The sequence below is a fragment of the Conger conger genome, chromosome 19 (genome assembly GCF_963514075.1).
Source record: "Conger conger chromosome 19, fConCon1.1, whole genome shotgun sequence".
Taxonomy (NCBI): Eukaryota; Metazoa; Chordata; class Actinopteri; order Anguilliformes; family Congridae; genus Conger; species Conger conger.
In genome coordinates this window covers 12,556,730-12,575,420 of record NC_083778.1, presented here as the reverse complement: position 1 = coordinate 12,575,420, position 18,691 = coordinate 12,556,730, and positions in this window count along the sequence as shown.

The window sequence follows — 18,691 nt, the reverse complement described above, 5'->3', positions numbered from 1 at the left end:
TCCACAGACACGCAGGGTAGGGACTGCAGATGAAAACTCTGGCTCATTTACATCAATGCCGAAACTGTGCTCATGTTGATTAATGTGCACCGTCCCTGATAAAAACATAAATATATAAATAAATAAACTGTGTTTGGGATGACTTTCTGGGCAGACAGGCTGAATCGCCGCGGGAGACCCAGGTTCCGTTACCGCCGTGTCCCCGCGGCAACCGGCGACGGTGACGCAACCCTGGCCTCCCGCGGCGATTCAGCCTGTCTGCCCAGGAAGTCATCCCAAACACAGTTTATTTACTGATTTATCCAATCAGAGCCTCAGCTCTGATCGGAGGCGACCGGATCCCGCGCATCTGGAACGCGACTGGAACGTGACTGGAACGCGACTGGAACGTGACTGGAACGTGACTGGAACGCGACTGGAACGTGACTGGAACGCGACTGGAACCTGACTGGAACGCGACTGGAACGTGACTGGAACGCGACTGGAACGTGACTGGAACGTGACTGGAACGCGACTGGAACGTGACTGGAACGCGACTGGAACCTGACTGGAACGCGACTGGAACGTGACTGGAACCTGACTGGAACACGACTGGAACCTGACTGGAACACGACTGGAACGTGACTGGAACGTGACTGGAACCTGACTGGAACCTGACTGGAACACGACTGAAACCTGACTGGAACACGACTGGAACGTACCTGGAACGTGACTGGAACGCGACTGGAACGTGACTGGAACGCGACTGGAACCTGACTGGAACACGACTGGAACGTGACTCGAACGTGACTGGAACGTGACTGGAACGTGACTGGAACGCGACTGGAACCTGACTGGAACGCGACTGGAACGTGACTGGAACCTGACTGGAACACGACTGGAACCTGACTGGAACACGACTGGAACGTGACTGGAACGTGACTGGAACGTGACTGGAACCTGACTGGAACACGACTGAAACCTGACTGGAACACGACTGGAACGTACCTGGAACGTAACTGGAACCTGACTGGAACGCGACTGGAACGTAACTGGAACCTGACTGGAACGCGACTGGAATGCGTGCGGTTAGCGGCCGGAGTGGCAGGAGCTTTCTCACGGGTGTTTGATTCACTCACCCTTTCCATCGCGTTTGTAGAAGGCCTGCTTGTTATGACTTTTTTAGTCATTGTGTTTTGCTGTGAGAGAGGTGTTGAGTGGTGGACGAATTTTGATGGATGAGTGCTTGGATAGAGGAGCGCTTGGATAGATGAAAACATCAAATCCTTACCTTTGATTTGCAAGTAAAAGGAACTGTTACGCTTTTCACTCACCGACTCACTTTGGCATTTCTGTTTTTCGTCGAAAAAAAAATGAACATACGTCCTTTGGAAAAACTTGCATTTCTGACTATTTGAAACAATGGATTCAAAACCAAAATGGCCGTGTTACAAGGCATGTAAAACATAAAGCGTTTTAATTGCTGGGCTGATGCCCTTGGCTGCACAATAGATATGGACCCAGTTGCACAATCTCAGATCTCCTGACTGTGTCTCACTGTGCCTCTGGCTCACAGCATCGATACATAAGAACCGCAGTCGGTTTCTGCTCACCGTCTCCATGGATTCTCCGACAGCAGCTGCTCAGCGGTGCATGAAGCCAGTTCACGGAGGCGGCCATGTTTTTTCACACCAGAGCTTGCACCCTGGGTAACTAAATGTGAGGGATTGATTAGGAATGAAAATAAAGTCTTCTGTGCGACCCGGGAGAAACTAAAATCAGTCCCAGGTGAGTAATTAGTTCAATGTGAATCATTTTTATAATAAAAATGTTCTGTCCAAATTGTCAGCGTATATTCTGAGAATGTTCTTCTTTTTGGCAGCAAAGGCTTAACCCTTTCAGCCTTTGATACTTTTCATCTTTAGAATTATTTTTTTTTAAATTAGAATTGAGTTTTCACTTGGCTCCGCTAAGCTGTCTCACATCTGGCCCGAGGCAGCGCGGGAGACCGAGCGTGTCTCTCCTTTGCGCTTTGACCTGGCCGTGTGTCTCGCCCACACGAGAACAGCGCGTGACGTACACTCTCGGAAGAGCAGGAACCGCGTCCTGTTCAAGGGTTCTGTGTCGGGCATCTGACCAACCGTAGACGGGTCTGTAAAAGAACTACCGCATGGGGGATAATGAAAGCAAACGGGGCGGCCATTTTGGATTGCCACAGCAATGGGTCTGAGTACTTTTGTAAATTAGGGATTTCGGTTAGAATTTTTTTTTTTTTTTTTTCTTTTTTTAATTAGCACAAATTTGTAAAAACATGTTTTCACTTTGACATTCTGGGTAATTGAGTGTAGATTGATGGGCAGGTATGAGCATTTAAAATAAAATCTACGACAAAGCAAAGTGAAGAGGCCTGAGTACATTCTGAAGCCAGTGTAAGATGGCTTCTCCTATGGAGATGACCCAAAGAGACTTGAGTTTGACTGAACATGGCGGGATTTGCGCCGGACGGGCAGAACCGGGCAGAGAGGGGTGTGTGAGAAGAGAGGTGCTTCTACAGACCGCGTCGAGCCATATCTCTGCGGGGTGATAATAATTCAAAATTGTTGTCAGCTTGTTGAACTGGTTTGGCGTTATTAGCAGCTCTGTATCCTCTGAATCATAAAAAAAAAAAAAAAGTATGATATAGAGGGTTGGGCAGATAGCCAACACGCCTTGTACACAGCAAAATGTTCTGTGTTAAACTCTTTCAGGGTACATACGGTTCTCCTCTGGTCCCTATTTGACGCATACGTACTCTGTTAGAGTTGAATTAACACTGGACGTTTTACTTTGGTAAACTGGACATTTTACCAACATAAAGCGGACACAACCAAGCTGTTTTTTCAATACCGTTTCATTCATTAATAAGCCTCGATCATAGCGTAACTACCATACAATCCCAAGAGTGCCATACTGCTCTCTTGTCCTTATACCTTTTCTACCAATAAAAATGGCTGCTATAGTATTGTTTTGAGCCCCTATTAAAACCCAACTCAATTTTCTCGATTTTCTCAACCGAAGTCAAAACCCCTTGGGATTTGGGTGGAGCCATTTCATACTGGGCTTGGGACCGAAAGGGTTAAACGGTGCTTAAGGACACTGCACTGACCTTGTGGGTTCTGATCAGGCCTGCTGTTGATACGTTAGAAGCCACCTCAATGGCTTGCAGATGGAGACCCAAGGCTTGCTCAGTGTTGACCATCATGAGATGGAGAGCTCACTTTTACGGCGTTTATTTCCCCAAGTCATGTTCCACCGACGCTTCTGAACGGTCCACATCGTTTCGGACGGTCCTGCCCTTCTTCCCTACCCTTGAAGGACGCACCGTGTCCCGCATTGGAAACGAAACGAAGCAAGAGGTGTCAAATCCAGGTTCAGAACGTAAAAGTCCTCCCCAGGGTTTCGTTCCAAGCGCCTGTATACGCTAAGTAGCAAAATTCTTCAGCTAGGTGGTAGAACTAAGTGAAATCAGAATTGCAGAAGTTTTAGGTTCTGACACCTGGACTTTGCACCTCTTACTATCGAATGACACAGTGTGATAATTCATTGCGGCGAGCATTCATTTCCATTTGAGATTACCGCGATAGTTTCTATGGAAACAGCTCCCTCGCAGGCTCAGTTTGCGTCAAACGAGGTAAAAAGCCCATGATGCTAACGTGCTAAATCCCATCGCTACGTGGATGTTCAACTGGGCTCAACTGGCGTTAGCGAGCAGTTATTTGCCAATCCGCATGGAAAACGGCTGCCTTTCATTTCATTCTGGGCTTTGAAGTTTTGGATAAAGCTCTCGGCATGCTGCGCACGGCTCTCATCAGTGCCATGTTCAGTTTCATAACCCGGCGATCGCATTTGCATGGAGAAACCTCCACTGGAGGAACAGGCCGTTGAGTTTCTCCCTCTTTCCACGCGCGCTGTATGCAAATACCAGCGGGACAGGCGGGTACGCCGTCGGCGGTAGAGGCGCTATATTCCCCCCCCCCCCCCCGTGTAAATCACGGCGACACTGCGCCAGCGGGCCCGGCTGTTTGTTTAAGAGCGACTGCGGATCGCAGATTTCACTTTCGCGACTGGGAGGCATCGTGACTCATGCGAATCGCATGCTAGCACACCTCGCGCTCGACTGACGTGAGTCACGCGGAGCTGCGGTGTCGGGCGTGACGTCGAGCGGGCACTCCCAGGTCTTCTGAGAGAGGCGAATGGCTGAGCGTTGAAGCAGCGTGTTCGCTGTTGTTTCGTTTGGTTCGCGTCTCGTTCGCACTTTGGTTTCATTTGGAGTTGCGTAGTGGCTAAGGTGCATGACTGGGACCCGCAAGGTCGGTGGTTCGATTCCCCGTTGTAGCCACAATGAGATCCACACAGCCGTTGGGCCCTTGAGCAAGGCCCTTAACCCTGCATTGCTCCAGGGGAGGATTGTTCCCTGCTTAGTCTAATCAACTGTACGTCGCTCTGGATAAGAGCCTCTGCCAAATGACATTAATGTAATGTAATGTATGACGTCAGAATTGACTGAATGCTACGGAGTTCTGGAACGCTGACTTGGAATTTTGAAAAAGAAACATTCCAAAAATTTGAATCATTCAGTAGATTACATATTTGTAATCTTACTCAAAGGGGATGATGACACCTTTCAGGGGATTATGGTAAAAGGGAGAAGCTCAGTCTACCCACCAGTGAGAAATGTACAGTAGCATTAATGCACTGCATGTAGCATGTTCAGTTTTTTTCATTTGAATAATGTAGTTATCATGTAATATGCATATGGACGCTTTAAAGTCAGGGCTTGACTGACAGTTTGGGGACTACTGCTGTTGTGATTGTGTGGTGCACGTGTGTGTGTGTGTGTGTGTGTGTGTGTGTATTTGCCTGCGGTTGGTGAAAGCCTGATTGGTCTTCATATCTGTATCTGCACAAGGGAGAATGGAAGCACTCTGCCAAGCCAGTTAATCAGGCAATTAACTCTGCTGGGCTGTGGTCTAGCCTGCCTCATGGACGTCAGAGAGAGAGAGAGTGTGTGTGTGTGTGTCAGAGCCTTTCTGTGTGTGTGTGTGTGTCTCTGGTGTGTGTGTGTGTGTGTGTGTGTGTGTGTGTGTGTCGCTGATGTGTGTGTTTGTCTGTGTGTCTCTGGTGTGTGTCTGCATGTGTGTGTGTCTCTGGTGTTTGTGTGTGTCAGTGTCTTTCTGTGTGTGTGTGTGTGTGTGTGTGTCTGTGTCTTCCTGTGTGTGTGTGTGTGTGTGTGTGTGTGTGTCTCTGGTGTGTGTCTGCGTGTGTGTGTGTGTCTGGTGTGTGTGTGTGTGTGTGTCTGTCTGTGTGTCGCTGATGTGTGTGTCTGTGTCTCTGGTGTGTGTCTGCATGTATGTGTGTCTCTGGTGTGTGTGTGTGTGTGTGTCAGTGTCTGTGCGTCTCTGTTGTGTGTGTACATGTTACATTATATTACATTACTGCCATTTGGCAGATGTTCTTATCCAGGGCAACGTACAGTTGCTCTGGTGTGTGTGTGTGTGTGTGTGTGTGTGTGTGTGTCTCTGGTGTGTGTGTGCATGTGTGTCTCTGGTGTGTGTGTGTGTGTGTGTGTCCGTGTCTTCCTGTGTGCGTGTGTGTGTGTGTGTGTGTGTGTCTCTGGTGTGTGTCTGCGTGTGTGTGTGTCTCTGGTGTGTGTGTGTGTGTGTGTGTGTGTGTGTGTGCGTGTGTGTGTGTGTGTGTGTGTGTCTCGTGTGTGTGTGCATGTGTGTCTCTGGTGTGTGTGTGTCTCTGGTGTGTGTGTGCATGTGTGTCTCTGGTGTGTGTGTGTGTGTGCGTGTGCGTGCGTGTGTGTGTGTGTGTGTCTCTGGTGTGTGAGTGTGTGTGTCTCTGGTGTGTGTGTGTGTGTGTGTGTGTGTGTGTCTCTGGTGTGTGTGTGTGTGTGTGTCTCTGGTGTGTGTGTGTGTGTGTCTCTGGTGTGTGTGTGTGTGTGTGTGTGTGTGTGTGTGTGTCTCTGGTGTGTGTGTGTGTGTGTGTGTCTCGTGTGTGTGTGTCTCTGGTGTGTGTGTGTGTGTGTGTGTGTGTGTGTGTGCGTGTGTGTGTGTGTGTGTGTGTGTCTCGTGTGTGTGTGCATGTGTGTCTCTGGTGTGTGTGTGTCTCTGGTGTGTGTGTGCATGTGTGTCTCTGGTGTGTGTGTGTGTGCGTGTGTGTGTGTTTGTCTCTGGTGTGTGTGTGTGTGTGTCTCTGGTGTGTGTGTGTGTGTGTGTGTGTGTGTCTCTGGTGTGTGTGTGTGTGTGTGTCTCTGGTGTGTGTGTGTGAGCACGCGTTTGCGATGATTGCGCATGCGCTCGGCTCCCCAGCACTCCCGCACACGCTCAGTGCGTCTCCGTCCGTCTGCGGCCACGCCCGGCACGCTCCCTTCGGGCCTGCGTCTCGTTCGGCAGCACTTCCTCCCGGGAGGGCCTTCCGGAGGGCCCAGGGGACGTACGCCCTGCGTCTGGTCTGCATCACACAGCTGTCCTGGCCCATTAAAGACAGGAGAGAGGTTATTGGACAGGGTTCAGGCCCGGCGAGCCACTCCAACAAGAACCTTCAGGGAAATTTTCATGGATGATTTCAAAGCAGCTCTCTAGTGTTTGGGTAGCGATGGAGCATGATGGGGAGGAAAGTGGCCCTGTAGCCTGAAAGGCTGTGGGCTGATTCTCTGGTAGGAGACTGCTGTGGTACCCTTGAGCTGCATACTTATCCAGCTTCAATGTACGGCTGTATAAAGTGACATTATGTAAAACTTAGTCAGTCTTAAATTCCTGTGATCTAGTGTAATGCCCATCATTTAATTCCTGTAATGCAGGGCTGTCCAACCCTGTTCCTGGAGATCGACCATCCTGTAGGTTTTCACTCCGACCCTAACAAAGCACACCTCATTCAACTGCTAGAGCAGGGCTACCCGACACTGTTCCTGGAGATCTACCATCTTGTAGGTTTTCACTCCAACCCTAACAAAGCACACCTCATTCAACAGCTAGAGCAGGGCTACCCAACCCTGTTCCTGGAGATCTACCATCCTGTAGGTTTTCACTCCAACCCTAACAAAGCCACACCTCACTCAACAGCTAGGGCAGAGCTGCTAATTAGTAGGGCAGACTACGCCAGAACCCAGCAGAATTAACAAAGTTATATCAATCACAAAAAAACAAACAAAACTAACCAAATTACATATTTTATTATGAAATTTGGAGGGCTGAGACTTTTATTATGAAACAGGAAAATAACAGGGAGAGCAAATGCTATCCCTCAACTAAACTGTAATGTAATGCTCATAATGTAATGCCCATAATTTAATGTATTGCCCATAATGTAGTGTAATGCCCATAATTTAATGTAATGCCCATAATTTAATGTAATGCCCATAATGTAATATAAGGTCCATAATGTAGTATAATGTCCATAATTTAATGTAATGCCCATAATATAATGTAATGCCCCTAATGTAGTGTAATGCCCCTAATGTAGTGTAATGCCCATAATATAATGTAATGCCCATAATTTTATGTAATGCCCATAATATAATGTTATGCCCCTAATGTAGTGTAATGCCCAGAATATAATGTAATGCCCATAATATAATGTAAGGTCCATAATGTAGTGTAATGCCCATAATGTAATGTAAGGTCCATAATGTAGTATAATGTCCATAATTTTATGTAATGCCCATAATATAATGTTATGCCCCTAATGTAGTGTAATGCCCAGAATATAATGTAATGCCCATAATATAATGTAAGGTCCATAATGTAGTGTAATGCCCATAATGTAATGTAAGGTCCATAATGTAGTATAATGTCCATAATATAATGTAATGCCCCTAATGTAGTGTAATGCCCCTAATGTAGTGTAATGCCCAGAATATAATGTAATGCCCATAATTTAATGTAATGCCCCTAATGTAGTGTAATGTGATGAGTGTCCCACAGTCCAGGCAGGGAGATTTTCCCGGTGTGAGGGACCTGGTGTGTTTCCATTGCAGCACAGAGGAGAAAACGAGCAGCCCTGCGCTGTAAGGGCCTGGAGCACGTGCCGATTCAGCCCTGAGGGCAGCTCGGTCCCTATCTCTACGTCCGTCTGCTGCCTTATCAGGACCCATTAACCCACCACGGTGCCTCTGTGACCTCCCGGGCCTCCAGCAGATCCAGGGGAAATGGAGTAATGAGGCTGACTTTCCCACCTCTCCCCCTGCGAACGTGGCTCCATGCCGCGCTGTCAACGACCCGAAAAGTGGAGCTCAGCTCAACACCTCATTTCTGAACCGCCTCTCAACGGGGGCTTCTCCAGCCCTCAGCCGACGGGCTTACCTGCAAGATTTAGAGTCTCAGGTTCGACCTTTGCCCCGGTCGAGCCGATTGGTCACAGCTGTCCACTCTTACAGCTGGACCATTCGCCTTCTGATGGTTTCTCGCTCTCTTTTAACCATTTAAGGTGTGGGATGGCAAATTCAGTCGCTGATTAGAATGTGCTTTGCTGAACATTCTCACGCTGATGTCACAATCACTACTGGTGACTGAAAGAGGTGGAGTTCTAGAACATTCTCACATTGATGTCACAATCACTACTGGTGACTGAAAGAGGTGGAGTTCTAGAACATTCTCACATTGATGTCACAATCACTACTGGTTACTGAAAGAGGTGGAGTTCTAGAACATTCTCACATTGATGTCAGAATCACTACTGGTGACTGAAAGCGGTGGAGCTGGAGCACTGACTTAGAATTCTGACCTGTTCTTCAATCGATTACATATCTGTTCATTTTCTTACTCAAGGTGTTTCTTACTCAAAATGGAATAAGAACACACTAAAAATTGTATTACTTTGTCACCGAAGGCGTTGGGTACGGTCAGTGTATGGAATCCATGCAGGGACACGAGGGGAATTATGCAGAGAGCAAAAGTCTGAACTACTAACCTTTAACAGGCCATGCTTTCACCTGTGATTCATTACGATTTATGTCAGACAGGTGTTATTTTATATCTGTGGTCACATTTTAGTCCATTTCATTCAAGTTAGTTCTCGTTCAAAGTTTGCCTTTTTAAAACGGGAGCCTGGTTACTAATGTCTTTTCCTTCATCTTGAAAGTGATACCAACCACAAAAGAGTTTAATTATGTAGTTGGCTGCCATTTCTGTTTCTGACAGCTATGGAGATACATTTTTTGCTATTGCAAAGGCTTAAGAAATTTAGACGGATTTCAGGCATTTCATGTAATCTTTTTCCTTGTACTGTATATGACCGTAGAAAGATTTGCAGGAACCATGTGCAGAATACAGTCAATTACTTGGGTGTGTTGGGTTTTCGAAAATGTTGTGCTGATTATTGTGGAGGCCCCAGTGAAAAGAACCTTAGTTCGTGATACAGATTTGTTTGTGACAGTATCCAATTTAAACAGGGAAATGCCAGAAGGGAAATTTGAGATACTAGCAGCAAAAGAACAAAGAAATTGTGAAGGGCAAATCAACCCTTTTTTTGGAGCTCACGAAAGGCCAGGTTTCGATGGAAATTATAGTTTTTCTTTTCTCGTTCTCCTTTCTTCTCCTCCTTCTTCCAGATTTTCTTCTTCTGTAATTTCAGAATGTGGCAGCGTACCCAATCATCCTCGATAGCAGAGAGCCTAGCATCTCGAGCAACAACAATTTGCCTGTCGTGGAAACGGAATCAATGTCTCGGTACGTACAAATATGTCCGAGCGCAAGGCTGTGTCAGTTCTCGTTACCAGAGTGTAACTTGCGAAAGAGGGGCTGGTTTCGTGCGGTCACATTGACCGGCCGAGTCGCTTAGACCGCATTCCACAGGCGCAGCTAAATACTTAGTACTGTCCCCAGACAAGAAAAAGTGACTCTTGAACACGTCTCCCCGGCTAAAAGACTTGTAATTAGTTGTAACTGGAGGGGAAAGGGGCCAAATTGCAGGGTGCGGGGTGTCATTATTTTGTGAAAGTTAGCATTTTTCCCTGCGCAGGCATGCGGCGGTCTGTAAAGTAGTGCTAAAACACGCGTTTTCTGCGTTTGAAACCACCGGTTACATGTCAATATACCGCACCGTTCTTGTAATATAGGTAAACTGCATGTTTTGAGATGACACAAATTTGGCTCGGCGTTTGGGTTTTAGCTGCGGGGCGGTTTGGGGTGTCCTTAAGCGAGGGGCACCGCTCCTCCACGCCTGGGCTGGATGGAGCCGCGGTGACGGTCGGGATGTTCCTGAGATACGGGCGAAGCCAGGAGCGCGGGTCAGCGGGACACCTCGCCTGCTGACGGAATCCGACCGCGAGCCAAAGAATTCCAGCAATGCCGCCGGCCGCGTCCGTCCAGAGGAGCAGTCCCGCTCCCACATCAAGCCTCATCCCTCTTTTACACGTGTTTTATGTGTTCGACTTCTGGGTTTGATGAGTTTCAGCCGGCAGTGAACTTGCCAAGAGGCGTTTTTCACGAAAACAAGCTTTGTTTTATTTAGGCCAGGGCACTGGAAGAGTGCTCGACGCTGATTTTAGGCCCGGTTACCTCGACAGGAGGAAAATGTGCCGTATGCGATAATGTTGTTGAATATTGCGATGGCGATGCGGCTTGCGGTAAATAAACAAATATTGAAGTGTTGTAAAGTTTTTCTGCTTTAGGTTCACCGCTAACACAGGCACGTTAGCGCTATCGGTTACACGATTAACCGTTTTCAAAATAGGATCGGAACCGTCGATTTGTCACATCGTGAGTTCCTAAGGAGAATTCATCCCACGCTGAAAGATTGCAAGTATATGCAAAGACCTACTTCAGGAACAGTTGAGAAGGCTTAAGTTGGGGGGGGGGGGAAGGGTAGATCAAGGATCAAGATTTAACCCTTAAAGTAGGAGTGTCCTATCTTCTGCAAAAAGGGCCGGTGTGGGTGCAGGTTTAGTTTTAGCCCAGCGCTAAGACACCTTATTCTCCTTATCGAGGTCCCGATTGAACACCATTATCACACGTCGTGACGCAGAGACACGCTGGAGCAGACTGCGCCGGCGTTTGTTTCTATGGTCACAGGACAGGGAAGGAGAGCTGGAGCGTGAGAGCAGGTAGCTTGTAAACAAACAAAAAGCCTTCTCCTCTCACTCTCAAGGGATTGTGGTAAAAATAATAAACCAAAATAATAAAGCCAAAGAAAACTGAAACTCAAACGGTAGCTTATCATCTGTCCACACACTCTCCCCCTCCTCGTTTGACGTCAGTATAGTCAACAAGATTACTTTTTCTCACGTATACTTCATATCGCGCAAACTGGTGCTGCTCCAACTTACACTTTCACTGCGACTTTCAGGTGTAAAATATGCAAATATGCTGCAAAAATGTGATTAGGAGCTTCTGCAACTCAGCATTGTAATGCTGATGTGGCAATGTGACAATCACTACTGGTAATTAAAAGCAGTGGAGTTTGAGTCCAGCTGACTTGGAATTTTGTAAAAGCATTCCAAAAAGCCCACTCTTCAAAGGGTTTTAATACTTGCCTGTGGCCATATGGAGTTTAACCTCGGACACCGGATCTGAGAAACCACAAGCTGTCACCAGAGGAGAGCTGAACCTGCCAGGTTTCAAAAAATTGAAAATGTCATTCACTTGAATTAAGATCATTTAAGGTGGCTTTCGAGAGGTTGCTGTCATGTCCACGGCTTAAGCAAATAACATCCCAGCATGCATCGGGCGGGGTATAGAAAATGGCAGAGAGGCCTCTCATGTAACTCATGTAACCTTATTGTACAGTGTTACTGACTTACAACCAGGAAGGTGACAGTAATGCAAATAACCACTCATTACAACAGTGGTATGCAGAAGAACATCTCTGAACACAAAATGCGTCAAGTCTCTCAGTGAATAGACTACAATAAGAAGACCAATAAGTCAAAAAAATAGGTCTAATAAATGCCTTATAAAGTGCTCACTGAGTATAATGCCTTTGTATTTATATACTGATCTTGTCACCGCTTTCTTAGTCAGCAGATCTGAGCCCATTTGAGAATATGTGGAATATTCCAAAAACTATGTGACAGATTAACTTCTCTTCACTTTGTGAGACAAAACAGAAGCATTTTCACTCGTGGTCTCAGATTGTTGGAACCCACTGTACAGACATACACACACATACACACACATACACAAAAGCGCACAAATACACACACACACACACACACAAATACTTCAAACCAGTCAAGCAGAAATGCCACATAAAAAAAGCCAATCGGCGCCGCTTATCGACTGCTGAAGAACCTTCTAGAAGAGCGAGCCGTGACCCCATCCTTTGTGTCGTCAGCGATCAGCGACGGGCCCCTCGGGCCGGGGTTAGGGAGGAGGAGTGCCCCCCCTCCGCCCCTCGGCCCCCCTCCCCCCCCCCCCCCGCGCCGCTCCAGATCACATGCGCAGATCTTCAAACGTCAGCCGGCTCGGAGACCGCACAGGTGCTGAAGTCTGGCCCTCGGGGGCCTGAGCCGGGACTCACGTCGGGCCCTCAGGGTCAGCTGTGCTGCTGCTTTTCATTCCTACCCTGTAATCAGAACTCATTTACAGAAAGAAAAAAAAAACCCCACTGGCCTTGGGGGGGGGGGGGGGGGTTTCTGTAATCCTGTGGGACAGTAATTCAGCAGACTCCATGTAGGCTATACCAACACCTGGGCCTCTGGTGTTGGTACATTCCCGCCTCGGCTTTGAGTGCCTGGCGTGAACTTACGTGCACGCGCTCTTCTGTGCTTTCACCCTTTGTGGTGCTTGACCTTTGACCTTGACCCTTCCTGGTTGTCAATCACTGCTGCGCATTCTTTGCTCCCAAAATAAGACCCTTGACCCTTTTGACTACAGGCATTACATTTACATTTACATTTTACTCATATGGCAGACGCTTTTAATCCAAAGCAATTTACAAGTGCATCGGTTCTTCCACAGGTTAAAGCATCAAATCCATAAATAGTAAAATACACATTAAGGGAAGTTCTAAACAAAAATACCGTCACAAGTGCAAGAGGGATATCGGAAAGGGGTCGGGGGGTGGGAGGTAATCAGAGGGAGGACTAAGGTACAGTTTGAAAAGGTGTCTTTTTAGTCTGCGTCGAAATAGGGGGAGGGATTCTGCTGTCCTGACAATGGTAGGCAAGTCATTCCACCACCAGGAACCAGAACGGAAAACAGGCGTGAACGTGCAGCTCAACCGCCAGGTGCTCATAGTGAAGGTACCATAAGTGTCTTAATCATGGTGTCTTCTGAAGGTAACCCTGTGCGGTTTGTGTTCAAGAGTCAGAATTACTCATAAGTATTACTAAATCAAAGTTACAGAATCTCAAACACACTGGAAGTGGAAGGTGTTTTTCTCACTGAAAATATTTTCTGTTTTTGAGTGGATACAGATTAATGTGGTGGTGCCTGGCGTGCTTAGAAATGCAATGGAGCCACAGCCAAAACACTGGAATTGTTTGTGGATCTCTCTCCTATGAGAGATGCCAAATGCTCATAGTCAATGGGAATTGTCCACAGAAAAAGTATAGTTTTAGCACCGCCAGAACTGAAATGTGTGCTCGACTGAAAGGCAGACCATGTTTGAAATTCTGTGGTTCCACAGCACCGTTTCAACTCATACAGCATATTCCTCTGCGTCACTTTCTCTTTTGATCTTGTTGTTTCGTGGACATGGGGGTCGCGCGGGTGTGTTTGTGTCAACGAGCCATCCGTCCGCACGGAAATAAAAGTACCTCAGTTTGAAACCTCCGTCTCAATATGCCGTGAAACTGTTGAGCGGTGAGGGAGATTCCTCCCCTCCGGGACCCCGTCTCGAAACGGCGCCAAGGTTTGAAGCGGTTCTTAAAGAGTAATCGCTCTCGGTGTTTCAGCCTGGCTCCGTCTTCCCCACATTTTAGAAAGGGATTGGAGAAGTTGGGTCCATCTTATCAATCAGTGTCCTGTGTTGTTTTCATCCGTAGCAGCTGGCTATGAGACTTGAATGAGAATGGAATGAAAAATAATTTTCTTGACTTGATTGACATCTATTTGATGTAGAAGTACCTTGAAAAGTGTTGGGGCGGGCCAGAGGGGACTGTAGAAAGCATTTTTCAAACATTTTCCAAAGCCAGGCGCAGAACACACTTTTCTACCCGTTTTTTGGTGCCAAAATGATATTATGTATTGATGCTATTATTTTATGAATGTTGATTATAATGGAATGTATTACAAAAAGGTTTCACTGTAAAGTAGGCATACAAGCATGGTTACAGCTAAAATAATGTGATCTAGAGTGCAATTCCCCCAGGCCACCGCAGGGTCTGAGATCCAAAATTGATTGGATTATCGGTGGAGAGTGACGGCCCCGTCCAACCAGATTTTGGTGGCCCTCAACCAGAATGTTGTGGATGATGAACCAATCACTGGCCATGAATTAGTTCAACCTCCTGGATGAAGAATTGTGCAAATTAGCAAATCCCTGTGATTGGAACAAAATACTGGGGACTTTCACTTTCTGAACCTGGATTTTTCACCTCTGCAACCAAAGCACAAACCCTTAAACAAATGCTTGTTACTGGAGCGGTACCCTATCGGTGCATAAAATTGTACCCCTAGCCAGCAATATATAACAAATCTTTGTGTTATATTGACACATATTGCTTGGAAAACATCCTCATTTGTACCCATGGAGAACTTTACTGTACCCTCCTGGTACAGTTTGGAGATTTGATCCTTGAAGAACATAAAAATGTCACTTTATTTCAGAGCTGTGCGGACTCTACTCCTGACTGCTCCTGGGCAAAAGGCCCAGCTGCGTGAACCTCTGTGCCAAAGGCTCCTGTGTGCTAGTAAATAAAACCCCCCGATCCACACGCTGGAGTGCTCCAAAAGCCTCCTCTGAAATGCCATGTGTTTCAAATACAGTGTTCAGAAAAAAAAAAAGTCGAGAAAGTTTTAAGTCAGAAGTGAACCCCGGACAGCGGTGCAAAGGTTTTTGTTTTTTTTCTGTTTTTTCTTTTTCTTTTTTTCCTGGAAATTTTTTACATTCTTATGATTCTGGAAAATGAAAAACTGCTGCAACTGTTGGACAGCACTCGGGGAAAAGAAACACGCATAAAGGATGAAAGGCTTTGTCATGACATCTCCAGGAAGGAAATGACATTATTCTGTGTCAGTACAGATGTACACGTACCCATGCATATTGGCTTACCAGTAAATATCTGGTAAGCCTATGTGCTGTAAAATACAAGTTGTCATTCATTTACGACCTTTGCCCTTTGTTCTTCTGTTTCCAACTGTAGAGAGTGTGTTCTGGGGACAGACCGACTTTTGCTCACTTCAGATCGTTCTTGGTCCGACTGGAGAGCTGTGAGAGTGCACCCCTCTCTGATTTTGTGCACTTCATTATGCGCTGACAGGTAAGCATGTCGAGGGCTGGGGTACGTCCAGTGAAACACACTTTTTCACAAAAATTTCTTTCCACCTCGGGCCGTGGAGGCACAACGCGTTCGGACAACGCGAACATCGTCATCATCCAAGTGCGCTGATAACTGAAGTCCGACTGCAGGAGTTTAATCAACCTGCTGCCTCAGAAGATCTGAAGAGCGAACTCGGAAACAGTCTCGGAACAGTGGTGACCAACCCTGTTCCTGGAGATCTATCCTGTCGTTTTTCACTCCAACCCTAACAAAGCCACACCTCATTCAACAGCTAGAGCAGGGCTGCCCAACCCTGTTCCTGGAGATCTACCATCCTGTAGGTTTTCACTCCAACCCTATCAAAGCACACCTCATTCAACAGCTAGAGCCGGGCTGCCCAACCCTGTTCTGGTTACCAGTGGTGATAGTGACATCAGCACTGGAATGTTCGATGGACAACATTCTGATCACATGTTTGTGATCTGATGCTGGGCAGGGTGAAAGGGCAAGGTCGGGTTGGTCCAATCCTTTTACTACCCTGTTACAAAGGGGCCTCCACTTCCTGGCACTTCTGCGAAACCTTTCGATACGCAGAGACCATTTTGCAGAAATGTCCATGATTCACGGGCATGATCTCTGAGGCTCTGACCCGGGCCCGGGTTTGTGGGCCAGATCTGAAGCTTAAACGCCAGCTCAGGTTTCAGAGTGTGTTTTTTTTGTTTCAACACTCTGGGTCAGATGAGCACACCTGTAAACATCTCGCTCTGCCAGCCATAACCGCCACTCGAGTCGCAAATGTTCCACATCACAAGGTGATGGGTTTAACGGCGTTTAACTTTTAGTGCCAGGGTAAAACCACGGGGGGGCGAAGGACTTCCTGCCTCCATTACTGCAAGACAAGAGGCACTAAACACAGGTCAAATCGCACAGCGAAGCACCCAGAGGGTTTTTTTTCACAGGAAAACTGTTATCCCCACACCAGGAAGGTCATGCTGGGCCACACCCGGGCAAGATAGTCTCTGCACAGTTTGGATTGAAGAAAGTGGCCCACAAGTGCGAACTGAGAAATTGTGTGTGGAAGAAACACGCCCCCCCCCTACCCCCAGTTTGCCGAGTGGAAAACACATGAGAGAGTACCACGTCTGAGTGCTGCAAACAGGAGTGTGAATAACTATGGTATGACCTGTATTTTGGGAATTTTAAAATACCTCTTGAGCTATATCGCTTATTTTCTGCAGGCTTCTTTGCACATGTTTATCAAACGTGCAAATAACTCCACAGTGCCCAGGTATGCATGCACGCACACACAGACACACACACACACACTGCTACTGAAATATCTGATTGCATCTGGCAAAATGTGTCTTACTGACTGTGAGATAATGATCTTCCCGTGCCACTCTATGAGTGCACCAAATGAGCACAGCGATGCCTACTCCCACGCTGCAGTTGCAGTCGAGCTCCAGAGAGCGAGCGGTGTGGGTCCAGATCACCACTCGTGCTCGCACTTTTCCCCCCCCGAAAAACGGCCACTCTCTGAGTACCCCCAAGGGTCAGAGGGCTGGCCCCGGGTGTCGCTCAAAGCAGATATTTACGGCAGACTTGAGACTGAGATTTGAGTCGGGTGAAAAACGGTTTTCTGAAAGCAAACGTCTTCTCAATTCTCGGAATGTGTTGACAGCAAATCGCCTCGTTTGTGGCATTTCTGTTCCAGAGAGTTCCCCCCCTTCCTTCTCAGAATGCACCTGTCGCCGCGGAGCCGTGTCAGCAGGTTCTTCCGGTTTCTCCTGGGGCTTGGAAGCGTCCCGGCACGTCCGTTCCGTTGCGCAATCGCCTTACCTTTCCTTACCTTGCCTCTGGTGGAAGAGGAGCCCTTCCTAAAGCTGGCCCGTGCAGCGGGCTAGAGAACGCCACCAGCGGGGTTTTTTTTGGGGGGGGCGGCGGTTTTTTCCCCACCCAAACCCAACCCAACTCTGAACCTCGAGACTCAACGCTGCTTGCTCTTGGCATCAATGGGCCAGTTACACAGGCGCAGATTTAGCCAAGTCCAAGACTGAATTGAATTATCAATTAATTTGCCCCACTGCACATCAATTTTGCAACCAATTTGCTGTAACCTTATCCGATCTTGTTCACAGAGATTTTCCGATGCTGTCCCAGAGTACTCATATTGAATGGCAATTCAAAACTTGATTTATCTCTACCTCAGAAATGTGTGCGGCTGGTTTGCCTCACTGCAGCTGAAAAGATGCGTGCACAAAGGTGGAAGCCACTCTATCCTGGTCTCGTTGGGTAGAGAGCTTGCTCCTAATTATCTACGTGGAGACATCAATTGCTCAGATTCATGCAATATTATTATTATTTTTTTTTAAACTAAAGTCAGCTAAAACTGAATTTAGCTAAGGGTGGCATAAGGTGAAAAATCCAGGTTCAGAAAGTGAAAGTCCCCAGTATTTTGTTCCAATTTGCTAATTTTCACAATTCTTCATCCAGGAGGATAATTGCTATTTTTGCTTCAGTCCTCATTCCAGATTTTGGAGGGTTGTGGGATTCACTCAGTGCAGTTATCCAGCTAACCCAGTAATCCTGCTTTGTGAAAGGACTCAATTTAATCCTTGTCTGTGGAACCGGCCCAAATGTATTCATTTCATTCATTTGCCACCGTCTCAAGGCTCTGCACACACGTTTTGGGGCCCAGGCCCCCCAGGAGAAGCAAAGGGTGACAGTGCCCCAGCCCCCCCCCCCCGGAGGAAACGGGCAGGACCTCGACTCAGTAGGGGGGCCAGGGAGAGAACCCGGGGAGTCCGGATGGCGAGGGGATGCTCTCTCATTATCAGGACAAACAGCTTCCTGGGGATGCCGCCTTCAGGACAAACGCTTATAAATCGGGACTTGTGGTCGCCCAAGATCCGCGTTGAAGCGGCAGCCCGTGTAACTCGATCGCCCCCCGCCTTCCCGCTCTCATGTTTACTGGGCCTTGGAGAGGCCATGTGGCTGCAGCTTTTTACTGTTGTTTGGTTTCATTAACAGCGTTTTTTAATTCTGACCCGGGCAAGAAAAAAAACAACTTTCAAAGATAAGAACGTCTCGGTAAAGTGAGGTGGTTCTTCCACATATGTCATTGCTCAATATTGCTTAGTCAGTGCATACTGTCCTTATTCTCTTTTGTTTATTTTATCTATGAGACTTTGTACACTCCGGAGTCAACGGGCCTCGACAAATAGTTTTGATTAATTGTTGCAGATTGCAACCAAATGTACCGTACCGTCACAAAGTATTTGTATCAGAATGCGTTCTTCCCATTGT